The sequence below is a fragment of the Chrysochloris asiatica genome, unplaced genomic scaffold (genome assembly GCF_000296735.1).
Source record: "Chrysochloris asiatica unplaced genomic scaffold, ChrAsi1.0 scaffold00048, whole genome shotgun sequence".
Taxonomy (NCBI): Eukaryota; Metazoa; Chordata; class Mammalia; order Afrosoricida; family Chrysochloridae; genus Chrysochloris; species Chrysochloris asiatica.
Window position 1 is genome coordinate 8,584,229 of NW_006408566.1, and position 4,888 is coordinate 8,589,116.

At 40.6% G+C, this 4,888-nt stretch overlaps 1 pseudogene; it reads left to right on the forward strand.

Annotated features, from left to right (window-relative positions):
• The first annotated feature begins 2,337 nt into the window (after positions 1–2,337).
• The window catches only part of LOC102834942, a 7,079-nt pseudogene continuing 4,528 nt past the window's right edge, over positions 2,338–4,888 (forward strand).

Consider the following 4,888-nt stretch of genomic DNA (forward strand, 5'->3'; position numbering starts at 1 on the left):
TCAGGAGACCTTTTCTTCCATGGTACCAGTGAGGAGATATAAAAGGCCAACCACATATTTTGTTGATGTTGTTAGGTGCTGTTGAATTGGTTCTAACTCATAACAACCTTAGAATGAAACATATATTTGGGGGGGGGGGATATGATTCAATCTGTAACAAACTCATGTATCACTGATAGATGAGCCTTTTATTTTAACATAACCACAATATCAATACACACTCGACAAAAAATTATTTGACTTTTTAACATTATGCAATTTTCAATCTATACTTGAGTTTCTTGATAATCTATTTTTATATTTGAAGGTCCACATCTTGCTAGTTTGTGAATAGGTTTTGTGCTATGTACCATCGAGTCATTTCTGACCCTATAAGACATAGTAACTGCCCACAGGGGTTCCTACACTGTAATACTCTTGTACTGTTAGAATTACTGCCTCTTGGTATATGTACAGGTTTCTTGTTGTTAGGTGCCATCGAGTCAGTACCAACTCAGCAACCCTATGCACAACAGAAGAAAACACTGCCCAATCCTGGGCCAACCTCACAATTGTTGCCATGCTTAAGACCATTGATGCTGCCACTGTGCCAATCCATCTCGCTAGGGGTCTTCCTCTTTTTCTCTGACCCTCCACCTTACCAAACATGATATCGTTCTCCAGTGACTGGTCCCTCCTGGCAATATGTCTGAATTATGAGAGATGAGTCTGGTCATCCTGGCCTCCAAGGAGCACTCTGGCTGTACTTCTTCCAACACAGGTTTCTTAACAGCACAATTAAGTGTCTGGAACACCTAGTGTCCAAAATATAGTCCATAGTTTGCCATGATTTACACAGTTGAATGCATTTGCATAGTCAATAAAGCACAGGTGAACATCTTTCTGGTATTCAGTGCTTCAGCCAAATCCATCAGACATCAGCAGTTACGTCCCTTATTTCACATCCCTTCTGAATCCAGCCTGAACCTCTGGCAGTTCCTTTTCAAAGTACTGTTGTAGATGTTTTAAAATTATCTTTAGCAAAATTTTACTTGCATGAGATATTAATGATATCATTTGATGATTTCCACATTCCATTAGATCATGTCTCTTTGGAATGGTCACGAATATGATTGATTCTCTTCCAACCAGCAGCCTAATCATTGTGCAACCAAGGTCCCTTTATGTTGTTAGGACTCTTCTAACATACAGCAGCTCACACTCGCTCTTATTCTCCCCATGCCATTTATTAGTTAAAAAAAAAACCAACTCATTTGTTCCTTAGAATTTCCCACATTCTGTATTTTGCAAATTGCATCCTTCCAGTGTCATAGTATCTCTGTCTCTATCCTTTGTAATTCTGTTTATTTCAAGTAAAATTTAGAGCAGAGCTCAATAAATTGTGACCTGTAGGTCCACTGCTTGTTTTTGTAAATATGTTATTTTGGAACACAATCATGCCCATTTGTTTATGTATTTGTGGCTGCTTTCACAATGCAACATTAGAGTGGAGTTGTTGAGACAGATTATATCATCTCTAAAACTGAAAATATTTCTTCTCGATCCTTTTATGAAAGGAGCACAGTGGTTCTGTAGGATAAGAGAATGGTCACTAGTTCACGCCCACCACCTGCTCTAAGGGAGAAAGACGAGGCTGTCTGCTTCCACAAAGATTTACAGACTTGGAAAACCTATACAGGGTTGCTGTGAGTTGAAACTTACTAAATAGCACTTAACAAAAACTCTTTTATGAAAAAATTGGCCAACTCCTGATCTAGAGGCATGGTTAACTTTAATGACTTCCCTCATTTCCAGATATATTTCTCCACACCCTCAATCTTGCAGCAACAATTGTACCACATAATGATGATCAAAATCAACTAGAGGCACAAGGAGTCCAAGACGCACTGATGACGGTAACAGCTTGCAATTCAGAAAACTATGCCCCTTGGCCATGGCATTTCTGTTCTTGAGGGAACCAGGACTTCTAATCCAGCAGAAACTAAGGCTGTGAGTACAGGAAGTGTAACTCCCCAGTTGAATCACTGAGAATAATAGGTAAAACCTACTTCTATCTCTTGCTTTCTGTATCTATATATTCTAGTATTTGAGGCACAGTACATACACCATCTTCTGGACAACAAAGTACCAGACCTGAATGGTGCTATCCCAGAGATAAAGCTTTAGTTAAGCCTTCAAAAGCCCATTCCACTGCTGTTAGGACACCTGTTCTGAGTATTAGGGTAAATAGTCTGATCAATGAATTGTGTCATCAGGTGTCCATTGTTACAATTTCTTTTTAATAATTTGATCTTTTAGTCAGAAGCACTACAGTATCACAAAACACACCAATCGATCATGATTCCCAGAAGTCTTAGTTGGTGCCAGGAGACAGTGGAACTAAAGCAGGGAAGTCCATGCCATACTTGGAGTCGTACCCATTTCTGTAAGGACGGCTTCCTCTGCAGTGAGGAACACACTCTCAGATCAGGGGAGCCTTATCTTGCTGAAGCTCATGGGCCTGTTTTCAAGTGAGAATGCACCAAGTCTTGGAAACTAGTCCTGGCTCTAAGTTGCTCCTAATGGAAGGACTGCGAAAGCTCAACATTTCCGCAGGGGTCTATGATGCAAAGAGGGGAAAGAGAAGGAAGAATTTTTATTTGGAAAATGATCTCTGCACCCTCCATGTAAATCATCTTCTTTATTACCAAAGGCTCAGAGGACCCAGGGGAAAGATCATTGCCTACATCCTCTTGAAAGGCTGGAACTTCATACCTTTGGCAGAAATCCTTCCCTTAGAACTTCCCAAAGATGCCAGAAAGAATAGAGACAAGCCAAGGGTCTCAAAATAAGTTCCCTGAGTACAATTGTTGGTGACATTGTAACTACTCTGTGGGTCACAATGTTGCTAGACAGCTGAGCATTTACCAGGCCTTTTTCTGCCTTTCCCCAATCTACCAGTAGGTGGAAGCAGAGCATAATGCAAATCTGAAGGTTGGTGTGCAGGGGTTCCGGAAATGACAGGTTGGAACTATCTTTTTTGTTGTTGTTTTCACTTCAAGAGTCAAAACTGACTTAAGGGTACTTAACAACAACACCAATTGGCCAGCGCACGTTTGTGTTCTAACTCTAAATCAAGAGCCAAGCAGTATAGTGTCCTCATTCGATGCCCATCCCAGTCTTCACAGCAGTAAAGGCTGGTCTCTGAGTTTTAAAGGATCTTTTCCTGAGGAGACACAAAATTTGACAAACTGGTTTTGATACATACAAGCTTTCAGTTTTGAGTTTCCATTCTGAATCAATCACTTACTAGTAGTCCTGAGTCATGAAAAAGTTACTAAGCCCCCGTTTCCTTACTGGGGATGGTGGTGGTGGTGGTGGTGGTCATGTGCTGTGGAGTCAGTCCTGCATAGGATTTCTGAGGCTGTAAATCTTTACAGGAGCAGAAAACCTTATCTTTCCCATGCAGAACTGCTGGTAGTTTTGAACTGCTGACCTTGAGATTAGCAACCCAATTTGTAACCACTGTGCTATCAGATCTCCTTCACTGGGAATATTAACCATTAAAGTAATAGGTACAACTCTTGGCACACCGACAGACCTAAATAAGTTCCCATTTGTTGTTGTTGTTGTTGTTGTTTTAACTTTTTTGTTGTATCAGCACTGGATTGTGAACCACAAGGTCATCAGTTCAAACCCACCAGCTGCTCCTTGGAAACCCTATATAGGGTTGTTGTCAGTCAGAATCAACTGTCTAGCACTTAACAACAACAACACTGTGACTTGAGTGAAGGTAAATGTCAGTTTGAGGACTAAGGTACTCCTGACCCAAACATGATATTTTTAATAGCCTCATATACATGTAAAAAATGGACGTTGAATAAGGAAGACCCTAGAAAATTTGGTGCACTTGAGTTATGGTGTTGGAGAAGAATATTAAAAGTACCCTGGACAAACAAATACATCTGTGTTGGAAGAAGTGCAGCTAGAATGTTCCATAGAAACCAAGATGATCAGACTTCTTCTCTCATACTCAAGGCACATTATCAGAAGGGGTCAGTACTTAGAGAAGGGCATCTTGCTTGGTAAAGTGGAAGGTCAGCGAAAAAGAGGGAGGCACCCAACAAAATGGATTCGTACAGTGGCAGCAGCAATGGACTCAAGTTGTAACAAGGAGTTTTAGGTTGGTGCAGGACCGGACAGTGTTTCATTCTGTTCTGCATAAGGTTGCTATGAATTGGAACCAACTCAATGGCACAACAACAAGCAAGTTCTGGGTATATCTCTTTCCTCAATACACAGTCAATCTGGTAAATGGCTGCTTATCTCTCAGGCAAATGCTTGGAGAAAAAAGTGCATTCCCTCAAAGGGACTTGCCTTTGAGTCTATAAACTAAATTAGTTTTGGAATGTTGATAAGAAGATGTGAATCTCTACTAAGATACCTCAAGTTAGATCTCAGCAGACCAAGAATTGTCCTCTCATACATGCCAATTCTATAGACTTTTAAGGTCAATTAGCCAACACAGATCTCCATGGTTAAAAACAACTGGAAAGTTGTTTAGCCTATCAAGTTAGCAGGTAAGCTATCACAGAAAAGGAAATAATGTTCCTTGGTTAAATGTTTAAGGGTGAGTCCAGTTATGGGCTGAGATAGCGGGAATGTCTAAGGTTTATCAGAGACATCCATCACCTAGTACTTTGTAGATGTCAAGGGAGAGATTGTGTAATTGTGCTAAAGTTTATAGTGGATAGTATTGCTGTTGTTGTTAAGTGCAGTCAAGTTGATTCCGACTCATGTTGTTGTTGTTATGTGCCATGGTGTCGGTTCCAACTCATAGTGACACTGTACAGGGTTTCCGAGGCTGTAAATCCTTACGGGAGCAGAAAGCCTCATCTTTCTCTTGCAG